General features: G+C 28.0%; 1 protein-coding gene across 2 annotated transcripts in view; it reads left to right on the plus strand.

Annotated features, from left to right (window-relative positions):
- The window catches only part of LOC108749120 (sodium/calcium exchanger 2), a 66,100-nt gene that overhangs the window by 22,787 nt on the left and 30,998 nt on the right, over positions 1 to 12,315 (plus strand). The gene's annotated exons all lie outside the window — the stretch shown is intronic.

Below are 12,315 nucleotides of genomic sequence, written 5' to 3' on the forward strand. Positions count from 1 at the left end.
TTATTTTTTTCTAAAAAATTCCATAATAAGGAAAATATAAGATAATTTTGTGGGATTAATTTTTCTCCTAGGAGCTTTTTTGCGTGCCCATAAAAAAATCTGATACACAAATTTAAATTACTTTTTTTCGTGTACTTTATATCTATATATGTATATAAGCAAAATAAGAAGTAAAATCTTGATTTAAACTTTCAGCATTTGATTTCGATAGCGCCGTCACTTGCTTACGTTGTTCTTTTCACTCGATCCAATGCAATTTTTGCTGATACGAAGTTCGGTGGAAGACCTTTCAGTCTCTTGACGAGGATGAATGTGATGGAAAAACTTTGATTCTAACGGGAACACCACATAAAAACTTATCTATTTTCGAGCAATTATGTTTAATTGCAATAAAAAATGATAAGCTTTAATATATAAATGTGTTTAAATTCGAAACAATTTCGAACCTTAATAATGAATACTCGATATTTATAAGGAAAACTATTACTATTTAATGAACAAAACATAAATAACTATTAAATATATCTGCATTACATCCTTACTTGCCTATAGGTATCTTACTAGTTTTACTAGTTAAAGCTACATAATTAAAGTTTTAATATTTAAAAGAAGAGAAAAGAAAAAAAAGGGAAGTGTCGATCGATAAAAGCACGAGCGTGACGATTGGCGACGCTATTAAGATTTAATCGCGATTAATTATATAAATAGATCGATATTTCGTGATAACAACGTCAATGACTTGTTCTTGATAAAAATTGATTTCCACGTGTCTCTTCATGCATGTATCACGCGCTGGTTCTCTGCCTGGATCCGTCATAATTGAACGTAAGTCTTGAATAAACGGACATTTTGCGCTTGTCCAAATTTTTTCTTGCGCATCAGTTAGTCCCGCGCTGATTGATTTAATTAACTGTCACAGTAGTATGTACACATTTTAATACAAACGGATTTTTTATTCACCGCGAATTATCATTTCGTGATATTTTCAGGAATTTTTTACAGCAAGACCAGGAAGGAATAAACATTTCTTATAATTGTTAATATATGTGTATATATGTATTAATATCATTTTGTTTAAATTATAAACATTATATTATATAATAAGTTTGTCAGTATTGTTTTTTAATATTTAAACAATCTTATTTTTCCATATTTTTTAATATATATATAAATTGAGATAAATTGTAATATATAAATTATGCAATTAAATTTTTTTGTAAATCTTCCACCTCTTTTATGTTCAATTATTTCATTAAATATTTATGCACATTTAAAAAGGAAGACATTCTTTTTGTAAATAACACAAAAATAATTCTTTTTTTCTTGGTTTGGATAAGAAAATCGCGCTTTATTCATTTAATTATTTATTTTATGTGAAATTTAAAACACAGGCTTTTAAAACAATCAGATAACGTTCGCTGTAGTGCTTTTCCATAATTATTAATGGCTTTGCCATAACACAAGGCTTCATTTATGACATGATAATTAGTAGAATAGAACATTATTGGAATAGATCGCTTATTTCGCGCAAACTAAAAGAAGAATGTGAGATGGTGTCAATTGCCGATCGTCTTGTTTTTATAATTAGAGTGATCAATTTTGACGAGTGTGCACGTAATTCTCGCAGATTTTTGCAATACTAACTGCACTAAAATTTCGCACTAGCTTCCGTGATTATTTATAATTCAGATTTGTAATATCAAATTATACATTTCATGTTTTTGCGTCTTCTGTCATCTCCATTTACAAATGTACGTTACATACAGTGTGTCACTTTTAACGTCATCTCTAAAATATCTCTGTTATTTTTAAAGAAAGAATTTTCAAGAAAAAATTCTTCCCTTCAATGCTCGATGTAGAAAAATAAATATTTTACATATAATAAATATTATATAAATATTATATAACATATTTTCGTTGTTTGCCATAACATGATATTAATAAAAATAAAGGATTTTTTTATTGGTAATAGCAACGGTAACTTCAAAATCTAAAAAAAAATATGGTTTTGAACTAAATACTTTATTAAATATAATATTGATTCGTTCAAACCGCATAACTTCTTTCTAAAAAGTTTCAAACGGAAAAAGATATTTCGGTGATTACGTCGAGTGAATACTCTGTTTAATATAATGACTTTATTCAACTATATGAGAGACTCAAAAGAACTAACAAAGATAAAAAAAATAACTTATTTGTATCTTTAAAAGCAATTTAATTTTTTAGATGTTTTATTCTGTTCGTGGATATTAAATTTATATATGAAGGGATGGAAAAGGAGATATTAAAAATGAGTAAATAATATATTAAAATATAAATAATAAATGTAAGTAAATAACTGCATAAATCATCACTAATAAATAAAATATAATAATTTTAAAAACGTGCCTGTAGAATTTATCCATATTTTGAACAAAATTATTTAAAACTTTATGCGACATTTTTACGATTATTTTTGTTTCTCGATTAACTTTTTCATTTCAACTTGTTATATCGGCAGATTGCGCAAACAAAGAGCCTTTGATCTCGGTGCCTTTTTCTCGGTGAATGAAAGTCGTCTGATTTTGTTTCGACGCTCACGTCCACGTGCAAGTTACAATTTGCATACTACAAGACCACGAAAACACGTGCAACGTGCAATTGTGATGTTGCAGCTCATGTATATGCACATTACACATATATAGAATGCGAAAACAATTCTCTTAACTTTCTATAGCTTTTTCGATCAATTCTTATTGTTATAATTTTTGATCCGGGTTTTATATTACTAGCAATTTTTTTATTATATATTACTTAAAAAATATGCAATTTTTAAGAGAAACATTACAAAGAAGTTATAATCGCATATATTTTCCGAATTTTTCATACTGTAATACTTTGCTACTAAATAAAAATTTAGTTAAAACAAAGAAAAATAATAAATTGAAAAATATATAACTGTCTCTCTTTAGTTTCTCTTTTCGAATTTATAAATTTCATATTTTTAATTAATAATAACAACATAGAATATACGAGTAAAGTTTTAGATTTTTTGTTGAGGAAATACTAAGAAACACACGATAGTGTTTTATGTTAAGTGCACGCGTAAGTGACTCATGAAGATGAGACGCGTACTTATACTTTTGCAATCCATCTCGCTAAAACTCCGTCGTGGTACCTTGAGTAAAGCTAATGTCAGTGGTATTCAAACTTTGAAGATTTAGAACTACTTAGGAAGTTTTTAATGAAAAGATTCATAACCATTGTTCCTAAAACGCCACAACAATAGCTACAAGAATAAAAGAAGCTTTGAAAATGAGAGAGAGAAAGAGAGAGAGAGAGAGAGAGAGAGAGAGAGAGAGAGAGAAAGATTATTCCAAGATTTCTTCTTTCTCTCTCTCTCTCTCTCTCTCTCTCTCTCTCTCTCTCTCACTACTTTTTTGATTATACAAAATTAAACAACTTTTATTTAGAATATCTTTTCTATAATAATAATAATATCTAATAATAATAATGATGATGATGATGACGATGATGATAATGATAATAATAACTGTAATAAAATAATAACAACAACAGTAATAATAATAATATTGTCTGGAATACTACATTCCTTTAGACATGTTGGACATATATTTACACATATATTTTAAAATAGAAATATATTAATTCTAAAGGGGATGATATTATATAAATATAAATTGGAAGTGTGAAGCAAAATGTTCTGCTCTCTTCTTTCCAAAAATAATTTTAGAGATTAAAAAATTCATAAAATATTGATGAGGTTTTAAATTTACAGAGGAGTGTTTGTCGACAAAACGATTGTCAATGGTTCAATTTGTTTACAATTGCGTTGCCTAGAATTCAGTTGTGTAGTCGGCAGCTCTAATTGCATACTGAGAGATAGACTACAAGCGTTATTATGCATAAGTAATAGTTCGGGATACGGATTTGTGGGTAAGCCGCAACGTATTATAATTTTACTGCACGTGCATACAACCACACATAAAATAATTAAATTAGGTTAATAGTTCGTATACGTATGTATCACTAATAACATAGTTGCGTGTTGCTAAAATTTCGAGTGTTGTGAAAATTTCTCGAGCATTTTATGCACGCTATTCTATTTTAATTCGCGTAGAAAGTTGCAAACCTATCTGGAATCGAAAATGTAAATACTGTAAATAGTATGCTTAATCAATTTCTACAGGTTTAGATAAATTTGCAATTTTCCATGCAAAATGAATGGGTATACCTTAGAGAGGGTTTGCATAACGAGGCTGCCCGCTGCCGTTGTCTTCAATGCGAAACGTGGTCTATAATTGTATGGTGCCAGTGGGATTTTCAACATTCCATGCTCGGAGAATCCAGATGTCAGGTTCACCTACTTTCCATGTGTGCACACAAGATCTAGCACCTTCAATCCTTTCTAAAACAACATGTCTGTAACTCTATTAACGTATAATTAAAATATACAGCCGTATCACACATAAATGAGTCCTTTCCTCTCTCTCTCTCTCTCTCTTTCTCTCTATCTCTTTCTTTATTCTTTGCCCATCTGGAGATCGGGCTTGTAGTCTTTTGTCAACGATGATCGCAATTAAAATAAATATAATAGTTAATTTGATAGATTTTTACTTTTAAGAAGCGTTATTTTTATGCTCAATTATTTATAGAGTCAAGAGAGGATTTTTACTTTACAAATGTTTGTTTGCATATAAGAAAACATCAAGCAAATACAATTTTTATCAAAATCCAAGTGTGAAGTATGGACTTTAAAATAATACAAACATCTATGAATTATCATTTACACAAGCAAAAATAATGTGTGTGCGTAAATAATCTGAATTATTTTTGCAAAATGCAAAATACTTGCGTTCACAAAGCATCTAAAGTAATTTCACTAATGTAGTTAATGTGTACAAACTATTAAAGGGATTTTTCAAAATTTTATCTATGCAAAGTGACCATGCACGCATTGTTTATGCGTGTGATGTAGCTGTATTTATACATTGTATACGTGTGAGATCATGTATGCTACGCAGTCTTTTGCAACATGCATTGGTATCTCAAATTATTATTTCGCATAAATATTCAAGAAAGAATGAATGTTTAAACAATCAATTTTTTTTACACTCAGTAACATTTCCATTGAATTAATAAATATCAATTAATGATCAGTAATTCATAATTTTTAACAATAACTATTTTAATGTTAAACTAAAAAATTTAAGACTTACTTCGATCGATTAATAAATGATTAATTTAACAGAAATGCTTGCAGTACAAATTTCTAACTATATAATTTATCATCTGAATCTAAATTGTAATCTTATTTACATGCCAAATTACACAAGACATTAATAATTCTATTTATCATAACTAAATATTGCGGGTATTTCTTAATAACTTGACCGTTGATTAAGTTAATCGGAGTTAAGGTTCGATCGAGATCACCCTAAGGGCTTGGATAATGAATGTTAATGAGGATATGCGATAAAGAATTAAACACGCTGAGTTAGGAACAGGGAATTAATTTTGAGAGAGATAAGAAAGATTTAATTCTCTGACGGTGAAGGAATTTTATATGTTCACCGCACGTTTAATAAAGTTTAATAACAAAACTTAATCGAACAAAAAGGTTATCGGTATAGGGATTACTAGAAGCCAAAAACATCAGGAAACTAATCAGTTTCTTGACAAAGAAGCATAGGACGTTGATTAATCGATCGACTTCTGTCCATCTCTACTTTTGTGTACTGGTGCTTGTAAGCTATCACCCAGTGGGCAATTCAGACTGTCGACAATTGAGATTGCAGGCAATGCGATATACGGAAATTACAGGCGTTACTCGCGATCGTTTTGTAGGCAAATAGACTTTCCCATTTGAAGCATCTTCAACGATCTCGCATTATATATACACTGTTAAATTTGTTTTAACAGCTGCTATTGATCGATAAATAAAAGTACGACGTTTTATTTGACGAAAAAAATACATTTGAGATAATTTAAATTATTAAAGAAATTATGTACAAGAAATATTAGGATTATTTTTTAATACGTTGTGCATATCTTTTATATTTTTATATAATCGCTATCATACAAAATATCAAAAATCTATTTACTTTTTGACATATTGTTTCTTAATTAATAAAAATTAAACATTTTTTATTAATACAGTTTGATTATCTATTATTTATCCTTTAAGTGTTAAATTTCTTTTACGGCGCGTACAATTAAATAATTTTACTTCATTTTAATAGTTTAAAAAAATGTGCAAATGTAATTTTATCAGTTATAAATTCATAATAAATAATAAAAAAACGCGTATTTACAATTTTATGCGACATCATATCTCTTTAAATGCGCCTTGAGAGTCTACATACTTCTCTCGCTTGAAGATACTAAATTTTCGCGCATCTATCTATAAATACCAGCGGAGCTTGCCAAAATCGTGTCGGTGTCTCCCGGATAGACGCATATCTAGAGATGTTCTCTTACTACCTGAGCAAACGACCGACACTTTGATTCTTAAGTATTCTTGACTCTGTTATCGATTATTATCTTTTAGTAGTAAAGTAGGCGTTATTATCGAATGTATCGAAAGCACTTAAAATGTATATTAACAATGATTTGCAAATAAAATAATGAAATATCATAAAAAATAGTGTATTTTTGTAGCATTTGTTTTAAACTAAATTCATTTTTAACTTGTTTTTTGAAGAATTGTATCTTGTATTATTTATGTTACTTTCATACTTTTGTAATATTTATATTTAAAACTAAGGTCCGACTTGAAGAAATTGCCTTTTTGGATATCCGGTATCCGGTAATTTTATCCGGTGCATCCCTATTTAAACCCATCCGTATTGCGTGTCGAAAGGATTAGAAAAAAGCAAATACATTTCGGTAAACTATCCAGGATGTTTAATTTTTTATGTTGACAAATGTTCTTTCTCAAATTTTCTCTTCTTTCTTCTTCTTTCTTTTCATGATCGAGCTAATTATTCAATTAAAAATTCAAGAGTTTAATAAAGGAAAGTCGATTAGTATTTCTAGAAGAGGTTAGAGGATAGAGAGCGTTTAAAATGAATTTTATAGGGCATTAATAGTTTGCGTGACAGATCATAAAACCTTATATTGCAAAATAATTTATATAATGTAGTTTTTATAATATTTGTCACTTTATTTATTGTTTATGACAAAAGATTATTCGGGAAGTTTTAGAAACGTCATAAAATTTGGTGAAAATTTGTTTAAACCACGAATTATTTTAACTAAATACTAATAAATACTCTTTTATTAGATGACTTGATAGATAAAAGTCGAAATATTTCACAAAATACACAATAATCCAAAATATCGAGAGTTTCGAGAGCAAAGTTTCTCCATATTTTATTGTGTTCTTGAAACACTTTCTTGAAACTTTTAGATAATCTTTTGTCGCAAGAGATAAATAAAATTATTCAGCTATTTAAATTTCTTTTTTACTCTTTTTACTATTTTTGTTCAGATAAGCGTTTTCATTATGCGATAACGTTACCACCATATTTATCTACTTGCGCGAAATTTTGCGTTAAATAATCTTGTATAAAATCACTGAGTTGTTGCTAAAATAAACAATGTTTGACAAGCTAGTAACTATTACGTGATTGAATCAACAAGCAAAAGTCACAAAAATATAACCGGATGATCTGCATTACTTTCGCATATTAGCTTGTACTATTATTAGATACGTGCCTACACGTTTGCACTTATTTCTGCATCGGTTCAAGGATCGTAATTAGATAGTTAGAACACGTGTGTCTGTCACAGTTCTACAAAATTACAAAAATATGTTTATATCTCTGATATAAATAATTTATATCTGATATATAATAATAAATAAAAAAAAATATTTAGATTTGACAAATTGCATTTCTTACAGTTTAAACTTTTATTTTAATTTAAAAAATTTTTACAACCAAAATAAAACTTCAAATTTATTGCTTTAAATACGAAGCGCCACTACGGTCTGAATGTTAAGATATTGAACTATTACATATATTCATTTTAAATAAATTCATTTCAGAAATTATAATTGCGTGCCGATATGGTTGTCGGACTTTCAACGCAATCAATCTGAAATATTAATATAATCCCTCCAAATTTTCGAAATTTAATCTTAAAAAACTGTAATAAACTGTAATAAACTTATTACTCTTGAAATTTATATTTTCATAAAATTTAATACGTATTTTCCAATATAATGTGTATCGTGGTACATTTTTGTTTTAGAGATTTAAAAATTACATTTAACAAAATTGTACATATAATATATTTCCTTGTTTGTGTAAAATTTAATTTAAACTTCAAAATTTTTGTTGTATCTAAAAGTATTATTAATTTTAAATATTAATATCCATGTACATAATTGTTATTAATACAAACTCTGCTTCTATAAACTAGAACAAAAGGGAAATTCTGCAGTATTATTAACGTTTATGCAAACATGCTCATATTGGTGTACAATTATACCACCGTACAAGTATTTAATATCTCATACAAATACAATACGTTATATAGCTATCTAAATTACATTATGCTCTAATTACAAGCGTTTGAAATTTCCGAGCTACAAAGCGTAAAATGCAAATGCGTTTGGCACGTGCGCTCGCACTCGCATCGGCGCAATATAGCGCGTCGCCGAAAATTTAAAATTATCCTGTAGCGTCGCGCATAACGCCGAGTATAAAGCTATAAACACCGTCTGACACCAATTATAAACCAGACTGACGAAGTTCACCAACCACCGACTCTGTCTGCGTCTTCTTGGAGTACATTTAAATGCGCCCGAAACGCATATATGTGTTTTGAGAGGAATTATGCATATGTATATCGTGTAAAGGGCAATAGTTAGGACAAACGCAATCTGGAAGTCTTTCATGCAATTCTGGCAATCAGTGAAAAATGTATTAGACAGTGAGAGAAAAGTGTTTGTGTGACTATAATTGCATAGTAAAATAATTGGTTAGAAACTCCATTTTCATAATTATTCTTGCAGACTTGAAAAAATTGTACTATAAATTATGATAATTTTAAATATTAATACAGAAGTAGAATATTAATATTCAAGTGGTAAATAACATCAACGTTTTTATTTAGTAAATGCAATTGCAATTATAATCAATATAACCATTTCCTTATAAATTTATTTATTATTTATGTGATAATAATACATAGAATAGCGTTTCCATAGTTTGCAAATATTTATCAGAAGACAGATTAAAGAGAAGGTAGATTAAAAATAGATTATCACTTTTAACTCTAATGTTAATCTATTGACATAAAAATTTAAACTTGATTAACGAAGACTGTGCCATTCAGTTCTTGGAACAGCTTGAAATGATACGGATAGAATTTTCAATAGTGAAGAATACGATGTTATACCGCATCACACAACTAACGCCACATTCACGTGCAATTTGATGCGACTTGAAAATGAGGCTTTTGAACCACAGTGGCAAGAATATATGTTTCATTTCCTTTGTTGGCTCGCTTTCGACGATCTCTTTTGCAAACAGCTGAACTTCTGGTTTCTCTCAATTTATTACATACTCGTACATTTCGGAATGTGCAAGAACGGTGAGAATATATTCGGCAGATAAAGCTTTAGCTCTCGTTGAATTTCAGTTGGCACTTTCTATAAAGAATTTTTAGATGTACGTTTTAATGAAACGTTTAAAAAAGTGTTGTCAGTAAGGATATCATTAAAACAAAAACGCTATAAATACACGAAAACTGAAATTTAAAAGTTATTAATTTTATCATTAAACATCATATCTATATATACATATTATCATATAAACTTAATAATAAAAAATTTATACACTCTTATAAATTTATAAATTTATAACTTAAAGATTCTTCTAAATTTATAATAAAAATCGATTTATAATATTATATTAAAAAATTTGAAAAATGGAACAGCTTGTTCTCATGTATTTTTTATTTCCAAAACTCACATATGAGTTTTTGATTCCTTGAGAGATTAATCAGATTATTCATTATGTATCAACTCATTAGAAATTCTGATTAGTATGCTGAATAATGGCGAAGAATAAGTGAGGTTGGATAGCAGAAGAAGCGCGAGAGGAAACTCGAAAATTGTAATGGGATCCACGATCCCTCATGGCCCGTATGAATCAGGAAAATCCACAACGAATATCGCGTGACTGATCCAGTTCTATGTCGACTCTATAGAACTTTAAATACAGTCTGACGTCAATCACGGGCTAGACCACGTTCAGAATTGTGTAACTAGTTGTAGCGTGTATTCGACACAAGAAGATGTATGTCAGATGGCCGAGACAAGAATTAGTTAATTCGGTACTTTCTACTGTTATTAGAGAAGTATTAGGATTCGCACTTCAATTTTTATAGACACTTGATCAATTTTTATTATTTGAGTCTTGGAATTATAACAATAAAAATAGTAAATAATTTTGTTATCAATAACATACAAAATTAATATAATAATAATATATAAATAAGAAATATAATTACAAAAGAAATATGAAAAAAACATAATAATTATAATAATACAAAGATAATAATAACATAGATAAAAGTAACGACTATAATAATTAGAGTAATAGTGACGTTAAAAAAATTTATTTCTATGAATTTCTTGAATTTTAAAAAGATTGGCAAAATATAATTCTATATACTTTTTTATCAGTCCTTCTTTAAATGCAATTGTATGTCTTTTTATATCAATTAATTGATTTTATTATTCTGTGTATAAAAAAAAAGCATTAAAATTATCGCAAAGATAAATATTTTATCAAAAGTTTGTGTACAATATTATATAAGATATTATTATACCAAGTTATAAATTTTTTTATGATCTTATTATTTTAATATATCGAGTAAAACTGAAATAAAAATTAATTTACATACAAAAATAATATAATTTTATTTTAAAAAATTATGAATGATTTATGATATATCTACATAGAGAGATATTGTCAATGTAATTAACAAAATTTTTAATTAATAATTAGTATATGTAGAACATATATTAAATATATTTCAATAATATTAATAATACTTTTATTGTTATTATTAATTTTGCTATTCATTCAAATATATCATTATATATTACGTGATCATTATCTACAATTGCGTTTTCATTAATAAGAATAGAGAAGTAACGAACTTACAACCTATTATTACATTTCCAATAATATACACCCAGACCTCACGTCTTGTTCGGTCGACGCGGTGCGGCGTTGCAATTTTATTTATTTTCTGAACTCCGTCCATTGTATAACGAGCTTCGTTTTATGGTCAGGATATCCTGTATTAATCCCAGGCGATTCTGTTTTTCTCTCTCTCTCTCTCTCTCTCTCTCTCTCTCTCTTTCTTCTATATAAATCGCTCGAATTTAAAACTTGTTTATGTGAGCTATATTTTTCGTTTTTAATTACTCACATAATCTGCGTACAGATGTACGAATATCTATGTAAAATAATGTTTGCATCGCATTTTGTTGTACTTACACTTTTATGCGTGATTAAACGTAAATAAAATATTTTTATCGAGGTTATTTAAAAATTACAAAACTTCTTAACACGGTTCTGTAAATGCAATGTACGATAATTCAAGGCAAGTATTAAATATAAATGTGAAATGTTTTGCTATAGCAGAAGTTATTTCCCGTACTTTTCACAAATTACAAGTACTTGTCACATCGCACTATGCAAAAGTTCGCTTTCTGTGAAACATATAACGCTATATTAAGATTGTATTTCACGGAACTATAACACATATTTGCGAATAGTATAATATTAAGATGTCATTGAAAATGCGGAATTGCTTATAAAAGTCTGTTTACACGATAGACAAACGTTAATGTCTATTTAATGGCTGTCAGATTATCGTGTCATGTATACATACTAATGATCACCCTGATATTATTGCCATTAAATTCTGCAAATGCAGATACTTTACAGTTTTACATATATTATTAAAATGTCATTATGTAAGTTGGTAGTTTGAAAAACCAAGCCTTTAATACTAGAACCGCCATTAGATGATACTATTTTGGCTCTGATAACCATTTCAATTTTTGTTCTTTTTTATAGATATTAAATATACAATGAAATTAAAAATCTAATATATGAATATAATAAAAAATTTTAGTAATATCAGAATAAATCAGATTAGTACCTTTGGCCTAGCAGAATATTATCGTTATTTCTAATATTAAAATTTAATATTGTATCATAATTAAGTACAGTAAATAAATACAGTATTAGCTTTATAATTAGGAAAAAATTGAAAAAAAAAAAA

Source organism: Trachymyrmex septentrionalis, unplaced genomic scaffold (assembly GCF_001594115.1).
Source record: "Trachymyrmex septentrionalis isolate Tsep2-gDNA-1 unplaced genomic scaffold, Tsep1.0 scaffold269, whole genome shotgun sequence".
Classification (NCBI taxonomy): domain Eukaryota; kingdom Metazoa; phylum Arthropoda; class Insecta; order Hymenoptera; family Formicidae; genus Trachymyrmex; species Trachymyrmex septentrionalis.